Source organism: Mycteria americana, chromosome 15, assembly GCF_035582795.1.
Source record: "Mycteria americana isolate JAX WOST 10 ecotype Jacksonville Zoo and Gardens chromosome 15, USCA_MyAme_1.0, whole genome shotgun sequence".
NCBI classification, from domain to species: domain Eukaryota; kingdom Metazoa; phylum Chordata; class Aves; order Ciconiiformes; family Ciconiidae; genus Mycteria; species Mycteria americana.
Genome location: NC_134379.1, coordinates 14,290,329 through 14,315,825, shown reverse-complemented (window position 1 = coordinate 14,315,825; position 25,497 = coordinate 14,290,329).

Here is a 25,497-nt window from a genome sequence, read left to right as displayed (position 1 = left end):
GCTGGTAGCTTTCCTGCGGGCGCAAACTCTGGACGTTTCCAATTTAACTGCCGGGCTCTGCCACAGAGAGAGAGAGAGTGTTGCCCCATTACCAAGCAAAGCTTTAGCAGAGAGCGAATGTCTGTGTGGCAGTGAATGCAGTTCCAAGGGACAGTGAAAACCAGCTAGAGCTTTCAGTGCTGGCAGCTTTCCTGTGGGCGCAATCTCTGGACGTTTCCAATTTGGCAGCCGGGCTCAGCGAGAGAGAGATAGAGATTGTTGCCACATTACCAAGCAAAGCTTTAGCAGAGCGGGAATGTCTGTGTGGCAGCGAATGCAGTTCCAAGGGACAGTGAAAACCAGCTACAGCTTTCAGTGCTGGCAGCTTTCGTGTGGTCGCTATCGCTGGACGTTTCCAATTTGGCAGCCGGGCTCTGCCACAGAGAGATACAGAGTGTTGCCCCATTACCAAGCAAAGCTTTAGCAGAGCGCGAATGTCTGTGTGGCAGCGAAAGCAGTTCCAAGGGACAGTGAAAACCAGCTAGAGCTTTCAGTGCTGGCAGCTTTCCTGTGGGTGCAATCTCTGGACGTTTCCAATTTGGCAGCCGGGCTCTGCCACAGGGAGATACAGAGTGTTGCCCCATTACGAAGCAAAGCTTTAGCATAGCGCGAATGTCTGTGTGGCAGCGAATGCAGTTCCAAGGGACAGTCAAAACCAGCTACAGCTTTCAGTGCTGGCAGCTTTCCTGTGGGCGCAATCTCTGGACGTTTCGAATTTGGCAGCCGGGCTCTGCCAGAGAGAGATACAGAGTGTTGCCCCATTACGAAGCAAACCTTTAGCAGAGCGCGAATGTCTGTGTGGCAGCGAATGCAGTTACAAGGGACAGTGAAAACCAGCTAGAGCTTTCAGTGCTGGCAGCTTTCCTGTGGGCGCAATCTCTGGACGTTTCCAATTTCACTGCCGGGCACTGGGAGAGAGTCATACAGAGTGTTGCCCCATTACCAGGCAAAGGTTTTGTAGAGCGCGAATGTCTGTGTGGCAGCGAATGCAGTTCCAAGGGACAGTGAAAACCAGCTAGAGCTTTCAGTGATGGTAGCTTTCCTGTGGGAGCAGTCTCTGGAGTTTCCAATTTAACTGCCGGGCTCTGCCACAGAGAGATAGAGAGTTTTGCCCCATTACCAAGCAAAGCTTTAGCAGAGAGCGAATGTCTGTGTGGCAGCGAATGCAGTTCCACGGGACAGTGAAAACCAGCTACAGCTTTCACTGCTGGCAGCTTTTCTGTGGGCGCAATCTCTGGACGTTTCCAATTTGGCAGCCGGGCTCTGCCAAAGAGAGATACACAGTGTTGCCCCATTACGAAGCAAAGCTTTAGCAGAGCGTGAATGTCTGTGTGGCAGCGTATGCAGTTCCAAAGGACAGTGAAAACCAGCTACAGCTTTCACTGCTGGCAGCTTTCCTGTGGGCGCAATCTCTGGACGTTTCCAATTTGGCATCCGGGCTCAGCGAGAGAGAGATAGAGAGTGTTGCCACATTACCAAGCAAAGCTTTAGCGGAGTGCGAATATCTGTGTGGCAGCGAATGCAGTTCCACGGGACAGTGAAAACCAGCTACAGCTTTCAGTGCTGGCAGCTTTCGTGTGGTCGCTATCGCTGGACGTTTACAATTTGGCAGCCGGACTCTGCCACAGAGAGATACAGAGTGTTGCCCCATTACCAAGCAAAGCTTTAGCAGAGGGCGAATGTCTGTGTGGCAGCGAATGCAGTTCCAAGGGACAGTGAAAACCAGCTAGAGCTTTCACTGCTGGCAGCTTTCCTGTGGGCGCAATCTCTGGACGTTTCCAATTTGGCAGCCGGGCTCTGCCATAGAGAGATACACAGTGTTGCCCCATTACCAAGCAAAGCTTTAGCAGAGCGTGAATGTCTGTGTGGTAGCGAATGCAGTTCCAAGGGACAGTGAAAACCAGCTACAGCTTTCAGTGCTGGCAGCTTTCCTGTGGGCGCAATCTCTGGACGTATCCAATTTTACTGCCGGGCACTGGGAGAGAGTCATACAGGGTGTTGCCCCATTACCAAGCAAAGCTTTTGTAGAGCGCGAATGTCTGTGTGGCAGCGAATGCAGTTGCAAGGGACAGTGAAAACCAGCTAGAGCTTTCAGTGCTGGCAGCTTTCGTGTGGGCGCAATCTCTGGACGTTTCCAATTTAACTGCCGGGCTCTGCCACAGAGAGAGAGAGAGTGTTGCCCCATTACCAAGCAAAGCTTTAGCAGAGAGCGAATGTCTGTGTGGCAGCGAATGCAGTTCCAAGGGACAGTGAAAACCAGCTACAGCTTTCAGTGCTGGCAGCTTTCGTGTGGCCGCTATCGCTGGACGTTTCCAATTTGGCATCCGGGCTCTGCCACAGAGAGATACAGAGTGTTGCCCCATTACGAAGCAAAGCTTTAGCAGAGAGCGAATGTCTCTGTGGCAGCGAATGCAGTTCCAAAGGACAGTGAAAACCAGCTACAGCTTTCAGTGCTGGCAGCTTTCCTGTGGTCGCAATCTCTGGACGTTTCGAATTTGGTATCCGGTCTCTGCCAGAGAGAGATAGAGAGTGTTGCCACATTACCAAGCAAAGCTTTAGCAGAGCGTGAATGTCTGTGTGGCAGCGAATGCAGTTCCAAGGGACAGTGAAAACCAGCTAGAGCTTTCAGTGCTGGCAGCTTTCCTGTGGGCGCTATCGCTGGACGTTTCCAATTTGGCAGCCGGGCTCTGCCACAGAGAGATACCGAGTGTTGCCCCATTACCAAGCAAAGCTTTAGCAGAGCGTGAATGTCTGTGTGGCAGCGAATGCAGTTCCAAGGGACAGTGAAAACGAGCTACAGCTTTCACTGCTGGCAGCTTTCCTGTGGGCGCAATCTCTGGACGTTTCCAATTTCACTGCCGGGCACTGGGAGAGAGTCATACAGAGTGTTGCCCCATTACCAAGCAAAGCTTTTGTAGAGCGCGAATGTCTGTGTGGCAGCGAATGCAGTTCCAAGGGACAGTGAAAACCAGCTAGAGCTTTCAGTGCTGGTAGCTTTCCTGTGGGCGTAATCTCTGGACGTTTCCAATTTAACTGCCGGGCTCTGCCACAGAGAGAGAGAGCGTGTTGCCCCATTACCAAGCAAAGCTTTAGCAGAGAGCGAATGTCTGTGTGGCAGCGAATGCAGTTCCAAGGGACAGTGAAAACCAGCTAGAGCTTTCAGTGCTGGCAGCTTTCCTGTGGTCGCTATCGCTGGACGTTTCCAATTTGGCATCCGGGCTCTGCCAGAGAGAGATAGATAGTGCTGCCACATTTCCAAGCAAAGCTTTAACAGAGCGGGAATGTCTGTGTGGCAGCGAATGCAGTTCCAAGGGACAGTGAAAACCAGCTAAAGCTTTCAGTGCTGGCAGCTTTTCTGTGGGCGCAATCTCTGGACGTTTCCAATTTGGCATCCAGGCTCTGCCACAAAGAGATACAGAGTATTGACCAATTACCAAGCAAAGCTTTAGCAGAGCGCGAATGTCTGTGTGGCAGCGAATGCAGTTACAAGGGACAGTGAAAACCAGCTACAGCTTTCACTGCTGGCAGCTTTCCTGTGGGCGCAATCTCTGGACGTTTCCAATTTGGCATCCGGGCTCTGCGAGAGAGAGATCGAGAGTGTTCCCAGATTACCAAGCAAAGCTTTAGCAGAGCGCGAATGTCTGTGTGGCAGCGAATGCAGTTCCAAGGGACAGTGAAAACCAGCTAGAGCTTTCAGTGCTGGCAGCTTTCCTGTGGGCACAATCTATGGACGTTTCCAATTTCACTGCCGGGCTCTGCCGTAGAGAGATACACAGTGTTGCCCCATTACCAAGCAAAGCTTTAGCAGAGCGTGAATGTCTGTGTGGCAGCGAATGCAGTTCCACGGGACAGTGAAAACCAGCTACAGCTTTCACTGCTGGCAGCTTTCCTGTGGGCGCAATCTCTGGACGTTTCCAATTTGGCATCCGGGCTCTGCCAGAGAGAGATAGAGAGTGTTGCCTCATTACCAAGCAAAGCTTTAGCAGAGCGCGAATGTCTGTGTGGCAGCGAATGCAGTTCCAAGGGACAGTGAAAACCAGCTACAGCTTTCAGTGCTGGCAGCTTTCCTGTGCGCGCAATCTATGGACGTTTCCAATTTGGCAGCCGGGCTCTGCCACAAAGAGATACAGAGTATTGACCCATTACCAAGCAAAGCTTTAGCAGAGCTCGAATGTCTTTGTGGCAGCGAATGCAGTTACAAGGGACAGTGAAAACCAGCTACAGCTTTCACTGATGGCAGCTTTCCTGTGGGCGCAATCTCTGGACGTTTGCAATTTGGCATCCCGGCTCAGCGAGAGAGAGATAGAGATTGTTGCCACATTACCAAGCAAAGCTTTAGCAGAGCGGGAATGTTTGTGTGGCAGCGAATGCAGTTCCAAGGGACAGTGAAAACCAGCTACAGCTATCAGTGCTGGCAGCTTTCGTGTGGTCGCTATCGCTGGACGTTTCCAATTTGGCAGGCGGGCTCTGCCACAGAGAGATACAGAGTGTTGCCCCATTACCAACCAAAGCTTTAGCAGAGCGCGAATGTCTGTGTGGCAGCGAATGCAGTTCAGAGGGACAGTGAAACCAGCTACAGCTTTCAGTGCTGGTAGCTTTCCTGTGGGCGCAATCTCTGGACGTTTCCAATTTAACAGCAGGGCTCTGCCACAGAGAGAGAGAGAGTGTTGCCCCATTACCAAGCAAAGGTTTAGAAGAGAGCGAATGTCTGTGTGGCAGCGAATGCAGTTCCAAGGGACAGTGAAAACCAGCTAGAGCTTTCAGTGCTGGCAGCTTTCCTGTGGTCGCTATCGCTGGACGTTTCCAATTTGGCATCCGGGCTCTGCCAGAGAGAGATAGATAGTGTTGCCACATTTCAAAGCAAAGTTTTAGCAGAGCGGGAATGTCTGTGTGGCAGTGAATGCAGTTCCAAGGGACAGTGAAAACCAGCTAGAGCTTTCAGTGCTGGCAGCTTTCCTGTGGGCGCAATCCCTGGACGTTTCCAATTTCACTGCCGGGCACTGGGAGAGAGTCATACAGAGTGTTGCCCCATTACCAAGCAAAGCTTTTGTAGACCGCGAATGTCTGTGTGGCAGCGAATGCATTCCCACGGGACAGTGAAAACCAGCTAGAGCTTTCAGTGCTGGTAGCTTTCCTGTGGGCGCAATCTCTGGACGTTTCCAATTTAATTGCCGGGCTCTGCCACAGAGAGAGAGAGAGTGTTGCCCCATTACCAAGCAAAGCTTTAGCAGAGCGCGAATGTCTGTGTGGCAGCGAATGCAGTTCCAAGGGACAGTGAAAACCAGCTAGAGCTTTCAGTGCTGGCAGCTTTCCTGTGGTCGCTATCGCTGGACGTTTCCAATTTGGCATCCGGGCTCTGCCACAGAGAGATACAGAGTGTTGCCACATTTCCAAGCAAAGCTTTAGCAGAGCGGGAATGTCTGTGTGGCAGCGAATGCAGTTCCAAGGGACAGTGAAAACCAGCTAAAGCTTTCAGTGCTGGCAGCTTTTCTGTGGGCGCAATCTCTGGACGTTTCCAATTTGGCTTCCAGGCTCTGCCACAAAGAGATACAGACTATTGACCCATTACCAAGCAAAGCTTTAGCAGAGCGCGAATGTCTGTGTGGCAGCGAATGCAGTTACAAGGGACAGTGAAAACCAGCTACAGCTTTCACTGCTGGCAGCTTTCCTGTGGGCGCAATCTCTGGACGTTTCCAATTTGGCATCCGGGCTCTGCGAGAGAGAGATTGAGAGTGTTCCCAGATTACCAAGCAAAGCTTTAGCAGAGCGCGAATGTCTGTGTGGCAGCGAATGCAGTTCCACGGGACAGTGAAAACCAGCTACAGCTTTCACTGCTGGCAGCTTTCCTGTGGGCGCAATCTCTGGACGTTTCCAATTTCACTGCCGGGCTCTGCCACAGAGAGAGAGAGAGTGTTGCCCCATTACCAAGCAAAGCTTTAGCAGAGCGCGAATGTCTGTGTGGCAGCGAATGCAGTTCCAAAGGACAGTGAAAACCAGCTAGAGCTTTCAGTGCTGGCAGCTTTCGTGTGGTCGCTATCGCTGGACGTTTCCAATTTGGCATCCGGGCTCTGCCAGAGAGAGATAGATAGTGCTGCCACATTTCCAAGCAAAGCTTTAACAGAGCGGGAATGTCTGTGTGGCAGCGAATGCAGTTCCAAGGGACAGTGAAAACCAGCTACAGCTTTCAGTGCTGGCAGCTTTCCTGTGGTCGCTATCGCTGGACGTTTCCAATTTGGCAGCCGGTCTCTGCCTCAGAGAGATACAGAGTGTTGCCCCATTACCAAGCAAAGCTTTAGCAGAGCGCGAATGTCTGTGTGGCAGCGAATGCAGTTCCAAGGGACAGTGAAAACCAGCTAGAGCTTTCAGTGCTGGCAGCTTTCCTGTGGGCACAATCTATGGACGTTTCCAATTTCACTGCCGGGCTCTGCCGTAGAGAGATACACAGTGTTGCCCCATTACCAAGCAAAGCTTTAGCAGAGCGTGAATGTCTGTGTGGCAGCGAATGCAGTTCCACGGGACAGTGAAAACCAGCTACAGCTTTCACTGCTGGCAGCTTTCCTGTGGGCGCAATCTCTGGACGTTTCCAATTTGGCATCCGGGCTCTGCCAGAGAGAGATAGAGAGTGTTGCCACATTACCAAGCAAAGCTTTAGCAGAGCGCGAATGTCTGTGTGGCAGCGAATGCAGTTCCAAGGGACAGTGAAAACCAGCTACAGCTTTCAGTGCTGGCAGCTTTCCTGTGGGCGCAATCTCTGGACGTTTCCAATTTAACAGCAGGGCTCTGCCACAGAGAGAGAGAGAGTGTTGCCCCATTACCAAGCAAAGGTTTAGAAGAGAGCGAATGTCTGTGTGGCAGCGAATGCAGTTCCAAGGGACAGTGAAAACCAGCTAGAGCTTTCAGTGCTGGCAGCTTTCCTGTGGTCGCTATCGCTGGACGTTTCCAATTTGGCATCCGGGCTCTGCCAGAGAGAGATAGATAGTGTTGCCACATTTCAAAGCAAAGTTTTAGCAGAGCGGGAATGTCTGTGTGGCAGTGAATGCAGTTCCAAGGGACAGTGAAAACCAGCTAGAGCTTTCAGTGCTGGCAGATTTCCTGTGGGCGCAATCCCTGGACGTTTCCAATTTCACTGCCGGGCACTGGGAGAGAGTCATACAGAGTGTTGCCCCATTACCAAGCAAAGCTTTTGTAGACCGCGAATGTCTGTGTGGCAGCGAATGCAGTCCCACGGGACAGTGAAAACCAGCTAGAGCTTTCAGTGCTGGTAGCTTTCCTGTGGGCGCAATCTCTGGACGTTTCCAATTTAATTGCCGGGCTCTGCCACAGAGAGAGAGAGAGTGTTGCCCCATTACCAAGCAAAGCTTTAGCAGAGCGCGAATGTCTGTGTGGCAGCGAATGCAGTTCCAAGGGACAGTAAAAACCAGCTAGAGCTTTCAGTGCTGGCAGCTTTCCTGTGGTCGCTATCGCTGGACGTTTCCAATTTGGCATCCGGGCTCTGCCACAGAGAGATACAGAGTGTTGCCACATTTCCAAGCAAAGCTTTAGCAGAGCGGGAATGTCTGTGTGGCAGCGAATGCAGTTCCAAGGGACAGTGAAAACCAGCTAAATCTTTCAGTGCTGGCAGCTTTTCTGTGGGCGCAATCTCTGGACGTTTCCAATTTGGCTTCCAGGCTCTGCCACAAAGAGATACAGACTATTGACCCATTACCAAGCAAAGCTTTAGCAGAGCGCGAATGTCTTTGTGGCAGCGAATGCAGTTACAAGGGACAGTGAAAACCAGCTACAGCTTTCAGTGCTGGCAGCTTTCGTGTGGTCGCTATCGCTGGACGTTTCCAATTTGGCAGCCGGACTCTGCCACAGAGAGATACAGAGTGTTGCCCCATTACCAAGCAAAGCTTTAGCAGAGCGCGAATGTCTGTGTGGCAGCGAATGCAGTTCCAAGGGACAGTGAAAACCAGCTAGAGCTTTCACTGCTGGCAGCTTTCCTGTGGGCGCAATCTCTGGACGTTTCCAATTTGGCAGCCGGGCTCTGCCATAGAGAGTTACACAGTGTTGCCCCATTACCAAGCAAAGCTTTAGCAGAGCGTGAATGTCTGTGTGGCAGCGAATGCAGTTCCAAGGGACAGTGAAAACCAGCTACAGCTTTCAGTGCTGGCAGCTTTCCTGTGGGCGCAATCTCTGGACGTTTCTAATTTAACTGCCGGGCTCTGCCACAGAGAGAGAGAGAGTGTTGCCCCATTACCAAGCAAAGCTTTAGCAGAGAGCGAATGTCTGTGTGTCAGCGAATGCAGTTCCAAGGGACAGTGAAAACCAGCTACAGCTTTCAGTGCTGGCAGCTTTCGTGTGGCCGCTATCGCTGGACGTTTCCAATTTGGCATCCGGGCTCTGCCACAGAGAGATACAGAGTGTTGCCCCATTATGAAGCAAAGCTTTAGCAGAGAGCGAATGTCTGTGTGGCAGCGAATGCAGTTCCAAAGGACAATGAAAACCAGCTACAGCTTTCAGTGCTGGCAGCTTTCCTGTGGTCGCAATCTCTGGACGTTTCGAATTTGGTATCCGGGCTCTGCCAGAGAGAGATAGAGAGTGTTGCCACATTACCAAGCAAAGCTTTAGCAGAGCGCGAATGTCTGTGTGGCAGCGAATGCAGTTCCAAGGGACAGTGAAAACCAGCTACAGCTTTCAGTGCTGGCAGCTTTCCTGTGGTCGCAATCTCTGGACGTTTCCAATTTGGCAGCCGGGCTCTGCCACAGAGAGATACAGAGTGTTGCCCCATTACCAAGCAAAGCTTTAGCACAGAGCGAATGTCTGTGTGGCAGCGAATGCAGTTCCAAGGGACAGTGAAAACGAGCTACAGCTTTCACTGCTGGCAGCTTTCCTGTGGGCGCAATCTCTGGACGTTTCCAATTTCACTGCCGGGCACTGGGAGAGAGTCATACAGAGTGTTGCCCCATTACCAAGCAAAGCTTTTGTAGAGCGCGAATGTCTGTGTGGCAGCGAATGCAGTTCCAAGGGACAGTGAAAACCAGCTAGAGCTTTCAGTGCTGATAGCTTTCCTGTGGGCGTAATCTCTGGACGTTTCCAATTTAACTGCCGGGCTCTGCCACAGAGAGAGAGAGCGTGTTGCCCCATTACCAAGCAAAGCTTTAGCAGAGAGCGAATGTCTGTGTGGCAGCGAATGCAGTTCCAAGGGACAGTGAAAACCAGCTAGAGCTTTCAGTGCTGGCAGCTTTCCTGTGGTCGCTATCGCTGGACGTTTCCAATTTGGCATCCGGGCTCTGCCAGAGAGAGATAGATAGTGCTGCCACATTTCCAAGCAAAGCTTTAACAGAGCGGGAATGTCTGTGTGGCAGCGAATGCAGTTCCAAGGGACAGTGAAAACCAGCTAAAGCTTTCAGTGCTGGCAGCTTTTCTGTGGGCGCAATCTCTGGACGTTTCCAATTTGGCATCCAGGCTCTGCCACAAAGAGATACAGAGTATTGACCAATTACCAAGCAAAGCTTTAGCAGAGCGCGAATGTCTGTGTGGCAGCGAATGCAGTTACAAGGGACAGTGAAAACCAGCTACAGCTTTCACTGCTGGCAGCTTTCCTGTGGGCGCAATCTGTGGACGTTTCCAATTTGGCATCCGGGCTCTGCGAGAGAGAGATCGAGAGTGTTGCCACATTACCAAGCAAAGCTTTAGCAGAGCGCGAATGTCTGTGTGGCAGCGAATGCAGTTCCAAGGGACAGTGAAAACCAGCTACAGCTTTCAGTGCTGGCAGCTTTCGTGTGGTCGCTATCGCTGGACGTTTCCAATTTGGCAGCCGGTCTCTGCCACAGAGAGATACAGAGTGTTGCCCCATTTCCAAGCAAAGCTTTAGCAGAGCGCGAATGTCTGTGTGGCAGCGAATGCAGTTCCACGGGACAGTGAAAACCAGCTACAGCTTTCACTGCTGGCAGCTTTCCTGTGGTCGCTATCGCTGGACGTTTCCAATTTGGCAGCCGGTCTCTGCCTCAGAGAGATACAGTGTTGCCGCATTACCAAGCAAAGCTTTAGCAGAGCGCGAATGTCTGTGTGGCAGCGAATGCAGTTCCACGGGACAGTGAAAACCAGCTGGAGCTTTCAGTGCTGGCAGCTTTCCTGTGGTCGCAATCTCTGGACGTTTCCAATTTCACTTCCGGGCACTGGGAGAGAGTCATACAGAGTGTTGCCCCATTACCAAGCAAAGCTTTAGCAGAGAGCGAATGTCTGTGTGGCAGCGAATGCAGTTCCAAGGGACAGTGAAAACCAGCTACAGCTTTCAGTGCTGGCAGCTTTCCTGTGGTCGCTATCGCTGCACGTTTCCAATTTGGCATCCGGGCTCTGCCACAGAGAGATAGATAGTGTTGCCACATTTCCAAGCAAAGCTTTAGCAGAGCGCGAATGTCTTTGTGGCAGCGAATGCAGTTACAAGGGACAGTGAAAAACAGCTACAGCTTTCACTGCTGGCAGCTTTCCTGAGGGCGCAATCTCTGGACTTTTCAAATTTGGCATCCGGGCTCTGCGAGAGAGAGATACAGAGGGTTGCCACATTACCAAGCAAAGCTTTAGCAGAGCGCGAATATCTGTGTGGCAGCGAATGCAGTTCCAAGGGACAGTGAAAACCAGCTACAGCTTTCAGTGCTGGCAGCTTTCGTGTGGTCGCTATCGCTGGACGTTTCCAATTTGGCAGCCGGGGTCTGCCACAGAGAGATACAGAGTGTTGCCCCATTACGAAGCAAAGCTTTAGCAGAGCGCGAATGTCTGTGTGGCAGCGAATGCAGTTCCAAGGGACAGTGAAAACCAGCTAGAGCTTTCACTGCTGGCAGCTTTCCTGTGGGCGCAATCTCTGGAAGTTTCCAATTTGGCAGCCGGGCTCTGCCATAGAGAGATACACAGTGTTGCCCCATTACCAAGCAAAGCTTTAGCAGAGCGTGAATGTCTGTGTGGCAGCAAATGCAGTTCCAAGGGACAGTGAAAACCAGCTACAGCTTTCAGTGCTGGCAGCTTTCCTGTGGTCGCAATCTCTGGACGTTTCCAATTTGGCATCCGGGCTCTGCCAGAGAGAGATAGAGAGTGTTGCCCCATTACCAAGCAAAGCTTTAGCACAGAGCGAATGTCTGTGTGGCAGCGAATGCAGTTCCAAGGGACAGTGAAAACCAGCTACAGCTTTCACTGCTGGCAGATTTCCTGTGGGCGCAATCTCTGGACGTTTCGAATTTGGCAGCCGGGCTCTGCCATAGAGAGATACAGAGTGTTGCCCCATTACCAAGCAAAGCTTTAGCAGAGCGGGAATGTCTGTGTGGCAGCGAATGCAGTTCCAAGGGACAGTGAAAATGAGCTACAGCTTTCACTGCTGGCAGCTTTCCTGTGGGCGCAATCTCTGGACGTTTCCAATTTCACTGCCGGGCACTGGGAGAGAGTCATACAGAGTGTTGCCCCATTACCAAGCAAATCTTTTGTAGAGCGCGAATGTCTGTGTGGCAGCGAATGCAGTTCCAAGGGACAGTGAAAACCAGCTAGAGCTTTCAGTGCTGGTAGCTTTCCTGTGGGCGCAATCTCTGGACGTTTCCAATTTAACTGCCGGGCTCTGCCACAGAGAGAGAGAGCGTGTTGCCCCATTACCAAGCAAAGCTTTAGCAGAGAGCGAATGTCTGTGTGGCAGCGAATGCAGTTCCAAGGGACAGTGAAAACCAGCTAGAGCTTTCAGTGCTGGCAGCTTTCCTGTGGTCGCTATCGCTGGAGGTTTCCAATTTGGCATCCGGGCTCTGCCAGAGAGAGATAGATAGTACTGCCACATTTCCAAGCAAAGCTTTAGCAGAGCGGGAATGTCTGTGTGGCAGCGAATGCAGTTTCAAGGGACAGTGAAAACCAGCTAAAGCTTTCAGTGCTGGCAGCTTTTCTGTGGGCGCAATCCCTGGACGTTTCCAATTTGGCATCCAAGCTCTGCCACAAAGAGATACAGAGTATTGACCAATTACCAAGCAAAGCTTTAGCAGAGTGCGAATGTCTGTGTGGCAGCGAATGCAGTTACAAGGGACAGTGAAAACCAGCTACAGCTTTCACTGCTGGCAGCTTTCCTATGGGCGCAATCTCTGGACGTTTCCAATTTGGCATCCGTGCTCTGCGAGAGAGAGATCGAGAGTGTTGCCACATTACCAAGCAAAGCTTTAGCAGAGCGCGAATGTCTGTGTGGCAGCGAATGCAGTTCCAAGGGACAGTGAAAACCAGCTAGAGCTTTCAGTGCTGGCAGCTTTCGTGTGGTCGCTATCGCTGGACGTTTCCAATTTGGCAGCCGGGCTCTTCCACAAAGAGATACAGAGTATTGACCCATTACCAAGCAAAGCTTTAGCAGAGCGGGAATGTCTGTGTGGCAGCGAATGCAGTTCCACGGGACAGTGAAAACCAGCTGGAGCTTTCAGTGCTGGCAGCTTTCCTGTGGTCGCAATCTCTGGACGTTTCCAATTTGGCAGCCGGGCTCTGCCACAGAGAGATACAGAGTGTTGCCCCATTACGAAGCAAAGCTTATGTAGAGCGCGAATGTCTGTGTGGCAGCGAATGCAGTTACAAGGGACAGTGAAAACCAGCTACAGCTTTCACTGCTGGCAGCTTTCCTGTGGGCGCAATCTCTGGACGTTTCCAATTTGGCATCCGGGCTCTGCCATAGAGAGATAGAGAGTTTTGCCACATTACCAAGCAAAGCTTTAGCAGAGCGCGAATGTCTGTGTGGCAGCGAATGCAGTTCCAAGGGACAGTGAAAACCAGCTACAGCTTTCAGTGCTGGCAGGTTTCGTGTGGTCGCTATCGCTGGACGTTTCCAATTTGGCATTCGGGCTCTGCCACAGAGAGATACAGAGTGTTGCCCCATTACCAAGCAAGCCTTTAGCAGAGCGCGAATGTCTGTGTGGCAGCGAATGCAGTTCCACGGGAGAGTGAAAACCAGCTAGAGCTTTCACTGCTGGCAGCTTTCCTGTGGGTGCAATCTCTGAACGTTTCCAATTTGGCAGCCGGGCACTGCCATAGAGAGATACACAGTGTTGCCCCATTACCAAGCAAAGCTTTAGCAGAGAGCGAATGTCTGTGTGGCAGCGAATGCAGTTCCAAGGGACAGTGAAAACCAGCTACAGCTTTCAGTGCTGGCAGCTTTCCTGCGGGCGCAATCTCTGGATGTTTCGAATTTGGCAGCCGGGCTCTGCCATAGAGAGATACAGAGTGTTGCCCCATTACCAAGCAAAGCTTTAGCAGAGCGCGAATGTCTGTGTGGCAGCAAATGCAGTTCAAAGGGACAGTGAAAACCAGCTACAGCTTTCACTGCTGGCAGCTTTCCTGTGGGCGCAATCTCTGGATGTTTCGAATTTGGCAGCCGGGCTCTGCCATAGAGAGATACAGAGTGTTGCCCCATTACGAAGCAAAGCTTTAGCAGAGCGTGAATGTCTGTGTGGCAGCGAATGCAGTTCCAAGGGACAGTGAAAACCAGCTACAGCTTTCACTGCTGGCAGCTTTCCTGTGGTCGCAATCTCTGGACGTTTCCAATTTGGCATCCGGGCTCTGCCACAGAGAGATACAGAGTGTTGCCCAATTACGAAGCAAAGCTTTAGCAGAGCGCGAATGTCTGTGTGGCAGCGAATGCAGTTCCAAAGGACAGTGAAAACCAGCTAGAGCTTTCGGTGCTGGCAGCTTTCCTGTGGTCGCAATCTCTGGACGTTTCCAATTTGGCATCCGGGCTCAGCCAGAGAGAGATAGAGAGTGTTGCCACATTACCAAGCAAAGCTTGAGCAGAGTGCGAATATCTGTGTGGCAGCGAATGCAGTTCCACGGGACAGTGAAAACCAGCTACAGCTTTCAGTGCTGGCAGCTTTCCTGTGGGCGCAATCTCTGGACGTTTCCAATTTAACTGCCGGGCTCTGCCACAGAGAGAGAGAGAGTGTTGCCCCATTACCAAGCAAAGGTTTAGCAGAGAGCGAATGTCTGTGTGGCAGCGAATGCAGTTCCAAGGGACAGTGAAAACCAGCTAGAGCTTTCAGTGCTGGCAGCTTTCCTGTGGTCGCTATCGCTGGACGTTTCCAATTTGGCATCCGGGCTCTGCCACAGAGAGATAGATAGTGTTGCCACATTTCCAAGCAAAGCTTTAGCAGAGCGGGAATGTCTGTGTGGCAGCGAATGCAGTTCCAAGGGACAGTGAAAACCAGCTAGAGCTTTCAGTGCCGGCAGCTTTTCTGTGGGCGCAATCTCTGGACGTTTCCAATTTGGCATCCAGGCTCTGCCACAAAGAGATACAGAGTATTGACCCATTACCAAGCAAAGCTTTAGCAGAGCGCGAATGTCTTTGTGGCAGCGAATGCAGTTACAAGGGACAGTGAAAACCAGCTACAGCTTTCACTGCTGGCAGCTTTCCTGTGGGCGCAATCTCTGGACGTTTCAAATTTGGCATCCGGGCTCTGCGAGAGAGAGATACAGAGTGTTGCCCCATTACCAAGCAAAGCTTTAGCAGAGCAGGAATGTCTGTGTGGCAGCGAATGCAGTTCCAAGGGACAGTGAAAACGAGCTACAGCTTTCAGTGCTGGCAGCTTTCGTGTGGTCGCTATCGCTGGACGTTTCCAATTTGGCAGCCGAGCTCTGCCACAGAGAGATACAGAGTGTTGCCCCATTACCAAGCAAAGCTTTAGCAGAGCGCGAATGTCTGTGTGGCAGCGAATGCAGTTCCAAGGGACAGTGAAAACCAGCTAGAGCTTTCACTGCTGGCAGCTTTCCTGTGGGCGCAATCTCTGGAAGTTTCCAATTTGGCAGCCGGGCTCTGCCATAGAGAGATACACAGTGTTGCCCCATTACCAAGCAAAGCTTTAGCAGAGCGTGAATGTCTGTGTGGCAGCAAATGCAGTTCCAAGGGACAGTGAAAACCAGCTACAGCTTTCAGTGCTGGCAGCTTTCCTGTGGTCGCAATCTCTGGACGTTTCCAATTTGGCATCCGGGCTCTGCCAGAGAGAGATAGAGAGTGTTGCCCCATTACCAAGCAAAGCTTTAGCACAGAGCGAATGTCTGTGTGGCAGCGAATGCAGTTCCAAGGGACAGTGAAAACCAGCTACAGCTTTCACTGCTGGCAGATTTCCTGTGGGCGCAATCTCTGGACGTTTCCAATTTGGCAGCCGGGCTCTGCCATAGAGAGATACAGAGTGTTGCCCCATTACCAAGCAAAGCTTTAGCAGAGCAGGAATGTCTGTGTGGCAGCGAATGCAGTTCCAAGGGACAGTGAAAACGAGCTACAGCTTTCACTGCTGGCAGCTTTCCTGTGGGCGCAATCTCTGGACGTTTCCAATTTCACTGCCGGGCACTGGGAGAGAGTCATACAGAGTGTTGCCCCATTACCAAGCAAAGCTTTTGTAGAGCGCGAATGTCTGTGTGGCAGCGAATGCAGTTCCAAGGGACAGTGAAAACCAGCTAGAGCTTTCAGTGCTGGCAGCTTTCCTGTGGGCGCAATCTCTGGACGTTTCCAATTTAACTGCCGGGCTCTGCCACAGAGAGAGAGAGCGTGTTGCCCCATTACCAAGCAAAGCTTTAGCAGAGAGCGAATGTCTGTGTGGCAGCGAATGCAGTTCCAAGGGACAGTGAAAACCAGCTAGAGCTTTCAGTGCTGGCAGCTTTCCTGTGGTCGCTATCGCTGGACGTTTCCAATTTGGCATCCGGGCTCTGCCAGAGAGAGATAGATAGTACTGCCACATTTCCAAGCAAAGCTTTAACAGAGCGGGAATGTCTGTGTGGCAGCGAATGCAGTTTCAAGGGACAGTGAAAACCAGCTAAAGCTTTCAGTGCTGGCAGATTTTCTGTGGGCGCAATCTCTGGACGTTTCCAATTTGGCATCCAGGCTCTGCCACAAAGAGATACAGAGTATTGACCCATTACCAAGCAAAGCTTTAGCAGAGCGCGAATGTCTTTGTGGCAGCGAATGCAGTTACAAGGGACAGTGAAAACCAGCTACAGCTTTCAGTGCTGGCAGCTTTCGTGTGGTCGCTATCGCTGGACGTTTCCAATTTGGCAGCCGAGCTCTGCCACAGAGAGATACAGAGTGTTGCCCCATTACCAAGCAAAGCTTTAGCAGAGCGGGAATGTCTGTGTGGAAGCGAATGCAGTTCCACGGGACAGTGAAAACCAGCTACAGCTTTCAGTGCTGGCAGGTTTCCTGTGGGCGCAATCTCTGGACGTTTCCAATTTGGCAGCCGGGCTGTGCCACAGAGAGATACAGAGTGTTGCCCCATTACGAAGCAAAACTTTTGTAGACCGCGAATGTCTGAGTGGCAGCGAATGCAGTTCCAAGGGACAGTGAAAACCAGCTACAGCTTTCACTGCTGGCAGCTTTCCTGTGGGAGCAATCTCTGGACGTTTCCAATTTCACTGCCGGGCTCTGCGACAGAGAGAGAGAGAGTGTTGCCCCATTACCAAGCAAAGCTTTTGTAGAGCGCGAATGTCTGTGTGGCAGCGAATGCAGTTCCAAGGGACAGTGAAAACCAGCTAGAGCTTTCAGTGCTGGTAGCTTTCCTGTGGGCGCAATCTCTGGACGTTTCCAATTTAACTGCCGGGATCTGCCACAGAGAGAGAGAGCGTGTTGCCCCATTACCAAGCAAAGCTTTAGCAGAGAGCGAATGTCTGTGTGGCAGCGAATGCAGTTCCAAGGGACAGTGAAAACCAGCTAGAGCTTTCAGTGCTGGCAGCTTTCGTGTGGTCGCTATCGCTGGACGTTTCCAATTTGGCAGCCGGGCTCTGCCACAGAGAGATACAGAGTGTTGCCCCATTACCAAGCAAAGCTTTAGCAGAGCGCGAATGTCTGTGTGGCAGCGAATGCAGTTCCACGTGAGAGTGAAAACCAGCTAGAGCTTTCACTGCTGGCAGCTTTCCTGTGGGCGCAATCTCTGGACGTTTCCAATTTGGCAGCCGGGCACTGCCATAGAGAGATACACAGTGTTGCCCCATTACCAAGCAAAGCTTTAGCAGAGCGTGAATGTCTGTGTGGCAGCGAATGCAGTTCCAAGGGACAGTGAAAACCAGCTACAGCTTTCAGTGCTGGCAGCTTTCCTGTGGGCGCAATCTCTGGACGTTTCCAATTTCACTGCCGGGCACTGGGAGAGAGTCATACAGAGTGTTGCCCCATTACCAAGCAAAGCTGTAGCAGAGCGCGAATGTCTGTGTGGCAGCGAATGCAGTTCCAAGGGACAGTGAAAACCAGCTACAGCTTTCAGTGCTGGCAGCTTTCCTGTGGGCGCAATCTATGGACGTTTCCAATTTGGCAGCTGGGCTCTGCCACAAAGAGATACAGAGTATTGACCCATTACCAAGCAAAGCTTTAGCAGAGTTCGAATGTCTGTGTGGCAGCGAATGCAGTTGCAAGGGACAGTGAAAACCAGCTAAAGCTTTCAGTGCTGGCAGCTTTCCTGTGGTCGCTGTCGCTGGACATTTCCAATTTGGCATCCGGGCTCTGCCAGAGAGAGATAGATTGTGTTGCCACATTTCAAAGCAAAGCTTTAGCAGACCGGGAATGTCTGTGTGGCAGCGAATGCAGTTCCAAGGGACAGTGAAAACCAGCTACAGCTTTCAGTGCTGGCAGCTTTCCTGTGGGCGCAATCTATGGACGTTTCCAATTTGGCAGCCGGGCTCTTCCACAAAGAGATACAGAGTATTGACCCATTACCAAGCAAAGCTTTAGCAGAGCGCGAATGTCTTTGTGGCAGCGAATGCAGTTACAAGGGACAGTGAAAACCAGCTACAGCTTTCACTGCTGGCAGCTTTCCTGTGGGCGCAATCTCTGGACGTTTCCAATTTGGCAGCCAGGCTCAGCGAGAGAGAGATAGAGATTGTTGCCACATTACCAAGCAAAGCTTTAGCAGAGCGCGAATGTCTGTGTGGCAGCGAATGCAGTTCAGAGAGACAGTGAAAACCAGCTACAGCTTTCAGTGCTGGCAGCTTTCGTGTGGTCGCTATCGCTGGACGTTTCCAATTTGGCAGCCGAGCTCTGCCACAGAGAGATACAGAGTGTTGCCCCATTACCAAGCAAAGCTTTAGCAGAGCGGGAATGTCTGTGTGGCAGCGAATGCAGTTCCACGGGACAGTGAAAACCAGCTAGAGCTTTCAGTGCTGGCAGCTTTCCTGTGGTCGCAATCTCTGGACGTTTCCAATTTGGCAGCCGGGCTCTGCCACAGAGAGATACAGAGTGTTGCCCCATTACGAAGCAAAACTTTTGTAGACCGCGAATGTCTGAGTGGCAGCGAATGCAGTTCCAAGGGACAGTGAAAACCAGCTACAGCTTTCAGTGCTGGCTGCTTTCCTGTGGGAGCAATCTCTGGACGTTTCCTATTTCACTGCCGGGCTCTGCCAGACAGAGATAGAGAGTGTTGACCCAGTACCTAGCAAAGCTTTAGCAGAGCGCGAATGTCTGTGTGGCAGCGAATACAGTTCCAAGGGACAGTGAAAACCAGCTAGAGCTTTCACTGCTGGCAGCTTTCCTGTGGGCGCAATCTCTGGACGTTTCCAATTTCACTGCCGGGCTCTGCCATAGAGAGATACAGAGTGTTGCCCCATTACCAAGCAAAGCTTTAGCAGAGCGTGAATGTCTGTGTGGCAGCGAATACAGTTCCAAGGGACAGTGAAAACCACCTACACCTTTCACTGCTGGCAGCTTTCCTGTGGGCGCAATCTCTGGACGTTTCCAATTTCACTGCCGGGCTCTGCGACAGAGAGAGAGAGAGTGTTGCCCCATTACCAAGCAAAGCTTTAGCAGAGCGCGAATGTCTGTGTGGCAGCGAATGCAGTTCCACGGGACAGTGAAAACCAGCTAGAGCTTTCAATGCTGGTAGCTTTCCTGCGGGCGCAATCTCTGGACGTTTCCAATTTGGCAGCCCGGCTCTGCCAAAGAGAGATACAAAGTGTTGCCCCATTACGAAGCAAAGCTTTAGCAGAGAGTGAATGTCTGTGTGGCAGCGAATGCAGTTCCAAGGGACAGTCAAAACCAGGTACAGCTTTCAGTTCTGGCAGCTTTCCTGTGGGCACAATCTCTGGACGTTTCCAATTTGGCAGCCGGGTTTTACCACAGAGAGAGAGAGAGTGTTGCCCCATTACGAAGCAAAGCTTTAGCAGAGCGTGAATGTCTGTATGGCAGCGAATGCAGTTCCAAGGGACAGTGAAAACCAACTAGAGCTTTCACTGCTGGCAGCTTTCCTGTGGTCGCAATCTCTGGACGTTTCCAATTTGGCATCCGGGCTCTGCCACAGAGAGATACAGAGTGTTGCCCAATTACGAAGCAAAGCTTTAGCAGAGCGCGAATGTCTGTGTGGCAGCGAATGCAGTTCCAAACGACAGTGAAAACCAGCTAAAGCTTTTAGTGCTGGCAGCTTTCCTGTGGTCGCAATCTCTGGACGTTTCCAATTTGGCATCCGGGCTCTGCCAGAGAGAGATAGAGAGTGTTGCCACATTACCAAGCAAAGCTTTAGCAGAGCGCGAATGTCTGTGTGGCAGCGAATGCAGTTCCACGGGACAGTGAAAACCAGCTACAGCTTTCACTGCTGGCAGCTTTCCTGTGGGCGCAATCTCTGGACGTTTCCAATTTGGCATCCGTGCTCTGCGAGAGAGAGATCGAGAGTGTTGCCACATTAACAAGCAAAGCTTTAGCAGAGCGCGAATGTCTGTGTGGCAGCGAATGCAGTTCCAAGGGACAGTGAAAACCAGCTAGAGCTTTCACTGCTGGCAGCTTTCCTGTGGGCGCAATCTCTGGACTTTTCCAATTTGGCAGCCGGGCTCAGCGAGAGAGAGATAGAGATTGTTGCCACATTACCAAGCAAAGCTTTAGCAGAGCGCGAATGTCTGTGTGGCATCGAATGCAGTTCAGAGAGACAGTGAAAACCAGCTACAGCTTTCAGTGCTGGCAGCTTTCGTGTGGTCGCTATCGCTGGACGTTTCCAATTTGGCAGCCGAGCTCTGCCACAGAGAGATACAGAGTGTTGCCCCATTACCAAGCAAAGCTTTAGCAGAGCGGGAATGTCTGTGTGGAAGCGAATGCAGTTCCACGGGACAGTGAAAACCAGCTAGAGCTTTCAGTGCTGGCAGGTTTCCTGTGGGCGCAATCTCTGGACGTTTCCAATTTGGCAGCCGGGCTGTGCCACAGAGAGATACAGAGTGTTGCCCCATTACGAAGCAAAACTTTTGTAGACCGCGAATGTCTGAGTGGCAGCGAATGCAGTTCCAAGGGACAGTGAAAACCAGCTACAGCTTTCACTGCTGGCAGCTTTCCTGTGGGAGCAATCTCTGGACGTTTCCTATTTCACTGCCGGGCTCTGCCAGACAGAGATAGAGAGTGTTGACCCAGTACCTAGCAAAGCTTTAGCAGAGCGCGAATGTCTGTGTGGCAGCGAATACAGTTCCAAGGGACAGTGAAAACCAGCTACAGCTTTCACTGCTGAGAGCTTTCCTGTGGGCGCAATCTCTGGACGTTTCCAATTTCACTGCCGGGCTCTGCCATAGAGAGATACAGAGTGTTGCCTCATTACCAAGCAAAGGTTTAGCAGAGCGTGAATGTCTGTGTGGCAGCGAATACAGTTCCAAGGGACAGTGAAAACCAGCTACACCTTTCACTGCTGGCAGCTTTCCTGTGGGCGCAATCTCTGGACGTTTCCAATTTCACTGCCGGGCTCTGCGACAGAGAGAGAGAGAGTGTTGCCCCATTACCAAGCAAAGCTTTTGTAGAGCGCGAATGTCTGTGTGGCAGCGAATGCAGTTCCAAGGGACAGTGAAAACCAGCTAGAGCTTTCAGTGCTGGTAGCTTTCCTGTGGGCGCAATCTCTGGACGTTTCCAATTTAACTGCCGGGCTCTGCCACAGAGAGAGAGAGCGTGTTGCCCCATTACCAAGCAAAGCTTTAGCAGAGAGCGAATGTCTGTGTGGCAGCGAATGCAGTTCCAAGGGACAGTGAAAACCAGCTAGAGCTTTCAGTGCTGGCAGCTTTCGTGTGGTCGCTATCGCTGGACGTTTCCAATTTGGCAGCCGGGCTCTGCCACAGAGAGATACAGAGTGTTGCCCCATTACCAAGCAAAGCTTTAGCAGAGCGCGAATGTCTGTGTGGCAGCGAATGCAGTTCCACGGGAGAGTGAAAACCAGCTAGAGCTTTCACTGCTGGCAGCTTTCCTGTGGGCGCAATCTCTGGACGTTTCCAATTTGGCAGCCGGGCACTGCCATAGAGAGATACCCAGTGTTGCCCCATTACCAAGCAAAGCTTTAGCAGAGCGTGAATGTCTGTGTGGCAGCGAATGCAGTTCCAAGGGACAGTGAAAACCAGCTACAGCTTTCAGTGCTGGCAGCTTTCCTGTGGTCGCAATCTCTGGACGTTTCCAATTTCACTGCCGGGCACTGGGAGAGAGTCATACAGAGTGTTGCCCCATTACCAAGCAAAGCTGTAGCAGAGCGCGAATGTCTGTGTGGCAGCGAATGCAGTTCCAAGGGACAGTGAAAACCAGCTAGAGCTTTCAGTGCTGGCAGCTTTCCTGTGGGCGCAATGTATGGACGTTTCCAATATGGCAGCCGGGCTCTGCCACAAAGAGATACAGAGTATTGACCCATTACCAAGCAAAGCTTTAGCAGAGTTCGAATGTCTGTGTGGCAGCGAATGCAATTGCAAGGGTCAGTGAAAACCAGCTAAAGCTTTCAGTGCTGGCAGCTTTCCTGTGGTCGCTGTCGCTGGACATTTCCAATTTGGCATCCGGGCTCTGCCAGAGAGAGATAGATTGTGTTGCCACATTTCAAAGCAAAGCTTTAGCAGAGCGGGAATGTCTGTGTGGCAGCGTATGCAGTTCCAAGGGACAGTGAAAACCAGCTACAGCTTTCAGTGCTGGCAGCTTTCGTGTGGTCGCTATCGCTGGACGTTTCCAATTTGGCAGCCGAGCTCTGCCACAGAGAGATACAGAGTGTTGCCCCATTACCAAGCAAAGCTTTAGCAGAGCGGGAATGTCTGTGTGGCAGCGAATGCAGTTCCACGGGACAGTGAAAACCAGCTAGAGCTTTCAGTGCTGGCAGCTTTCCTGTGGTCGCAATCTCTGGACGTTTCCAATTTGGCAGCCGGGCTCTGCCACAGAGAGATACAGAGTGTTGCCCCATTACGAAGCAAAACTTTTGTAGACCGCGAATGTCTGAGTGGCAGCGAATGCAGTTCCAAGGGACAGTGAAAACCAGCTACAGCTTTCAGTGCTGGCTGCTTTCCTGTGGGAGCAATCTCTGGACGTTTCCTATTTCACTGCCGGGCTCTGCCAGACAGAGATAGAGAGTGTTGACCCAGTACCTAGCAAAGCTTTAGCAGAGCGCGAATGTCTGTGTGGCAGCGAATACAGTTCCAAGGGACAGTGAAAACCAGCTACAGCTTTCACTGCTGGCAGCTTTCCTTTGGGCGCAATCTCTGGACGTTTCCAATTTCACTGCCGGGCTCTGCCATAGAGAGATACAGAGTGTTGCCCCATTACCAAGCAAAGCTTTAGCAGAGCGTGAATGTCTGTGTGGCAGCGAATACAGTTCCAATGGACAGTGAAAACCAGCTACACCTTTCACTGCTGGCAGCTTTCCTGTGGGCGCAATGTCTGGACGTTTCCAATTTCACTGCCGGGCTCTGCGACAGAGAGAGAGAGAGTGTTGCCCCATTACCAAGCAAAGCTTTAGCAGAGCGCGAATGTCTGTGTGGCAGCGAATGCAGTTCCACGGGACAGTGAAAACCAGCTAGAGCTTTCAATGCTGGTAGCTTTCCTGCGGGCGCAATCTCTGGACGTTTCCAATTTGGCAGCCGGGCTCTGCCAAAGAGAGATACACAGTGTTGCCCCATTACGAAGCAAAGCTTTAGCAGAGAGTGAATGTCTGTGTGGCATCGAATGCAGTTCCAAGGGACAGTCAAAACCAGGTACAACTTTCAGTTCTGGCAGCTTTCCTGTGGGCACAATCTCTGGACGTTTCCAATTTGGCAGCCGGGTTTTACCACAGAGAGAGAGAGAGTGTTGCCCCATTACGAAGCAAAGCTTTAGCAGAGCGTGAATGTCTGTATGGCAGCGAATGCAGTTCCAAGGGACAGTGAAAACCAACTAGAGCTTTCACTGCTGGCAGCTTTCCTGTGGTCGCAATCTCTGGACGTTTCCAATTTGGCATCCGGGCTCTGCCACAGAGAGATACAGAGTGTTGCCCAATTACGAAGCAAAGCTTTAGCAGAGCGCGAATGTCTGTGTGGCAGCGAATGCAGTTCCAAAGGACAGTGAAAACCAGCTAAAGCTTTTAGTGCTGGCAGCTTTCCTGTGGTCGCAATCTCTGGACGTTTCCAATTTGGCATCCGGGCTCTGCCAGAGAGAGATAGAGAGTGTTGCCACATTACCAAGCAAAGCTTTAGCAGAGCGCGAATGTCTGTGTGCCAGCGAATGCAGTTCCACGGGACAGTGAAAACCAGCTACAGCTTTCACTGCTGGCAGCTTTCCTGTGGGCGCAATCTCTGGACGTTTCCAATTTCACTGCCGGGCACTGGGAGAGAGTCATACAGACTGTTGCCCCATTACCAAGCAAAGCTTTTGTAGAGCGTGAATGTCTGTGTGGCAGCGAATGCAGTTCCAAGGGACAGTGAAAACCAGCTAGAGCTTTCAGTGCTGGCAGCTTTCCTGTGGGCGCAATCTCTGGACGTTTCCAATTTAACTGCCGGGCTCTGCCACAGAGAGAGAGAGAGTGTTGCCCCATTACCAAGCAAAGGTTTAGCAGAGAGCGAATGTCTGTGTGGCAGCGAATGCAGTTCCAAGGGACAGTGAAAACCAGCTAGAGCTTTCAGTGCTGGCAGCTTTCCTGTGGTCGCTATCGCTGGACGTTTCCAATTTGGCATCCGGGCTCTGCCAGAGAGAGATAGATAGTGTTGCCACATTTCAAAGCAAAGCTTTAGCAGAGCGGGAATGTCTGTGTGGCAGTGAATGCAGTTCCAAGGGACAGTGAAAACCAGCTAGAGCTTTCAGTGCTGGCAGCTTTCCTGTGGGCGCAATCTCTGGACGTTTCCATTTTCACTGCCGGGCACTGGGAGAGAGTCATACAGAGTGTTGCCCCATTACCAAGCAAAGCTTTTGTAGAGCGCGAATGTCTGTGTGGCAGCGAATGCAGTTCCAAGGGACAGTGAAAACCAGCTAGAGCTTTCAGTGCTGGTAGCTTTCCTGTGGGAGCAATCTCTGGACGTTTCCAATTTAACTGCCGGGCTCTGCCACAGAGAGAGAGAGAGAGTGTTGCCCCATTACCAAGCAAAGCTTTAGCAGAGAGCGAATGTCTGTGTGGCAGCGAATGCAGTTCCAAGGGACAGTGAAAACCAGCTAGAGCTTTCAGTGCTGGCAGCTTTCCTGTGGTCGCAAACTCTGGACGTTTCCAATTTGGCATCCGGGCTCTGCGAGAGAGAGATAGAGAGTGTTGCCACATTTCCAAGCAAAGCTTTAGCAGAGCGCGAATGTCTGTGTGGCAGCGAATGCAGTTCCAAGGGACAGTGAAAACCAGCTAGAGCTTTCAGTGCTGGCAGGTTTCCTGTGGGCGCAATCTCTGGACGTTTCCAATTTAACTGCCGGGCTCTGCCACAGAGAGAGAGAGAGTGTTGCCCCATTACCAAGCAAAGGTTTAGCAGAGAGCGAATGTCTGTGTGGCAGCGAATGCAGTTCCAAGGGACAGTGAAAACCAGCTATAGCTTTCACTGCTGGCAGCTTTTCTGTGGGCGCAATCTCTGGACGTTTCCAATTTGGCATCCAGGCTCTGCCACAAAGAGATACAGAGTAATGACCCATTACCAAGCAAAGCTTTAGCAGAGCGCGAATGTCTGTGTGGCAGCGAATGCAGTTACAAAGGACAGTGAAAACCAGCTACAGCTTTCACTGCTGGCAGCTTTCCTGTGGGCGCAATCTCTGGACGTTTCCAATTTGGCGTCCGGGCTCTGCGAGAGAGAGATAGAGATTGTTGCCCCATTACCAAGCAAAGCTTTAGCAGAGAGCGAATGTCTGTGTGGCAGCGAATGCCGTTCCAAGGGACAGTGAAAACCAGCTACAGCTTTCACTGCTGGCAGCTTTCCTGTGGGCGCAATCTCTGGACGTTTCCAATATGGCAGCCGGGGTCTGCCATAGAGAGATACACAGTGTTGCCCCATTACCAAGCAAAGCTTTAGCAGAGCGTGAATGTCTGTGTGGCAGCGAATGCAGTTCCAAGGGACAGTGAAAACCAGCTAGAGCTTTCAGTGCTGGCAGCTTTCCTGTGGTCGCAATCTCTGGACGTTTCCAATTTCACTGCCGGGCACTGGGAGAGAGTCATACAGACTGTTGCCCCATTACCAAGCAAAGCTTTTGTAGAGCGTGAATGTCTGTGTGGCAGCGAATGCAGTTCCAAGGGACAGTGAAAACCAGCTAGAGCTTTCAGTGCTGGCAGCTTTCCTGTGGTCGCAATCTCTGGACGTTTCCAATTT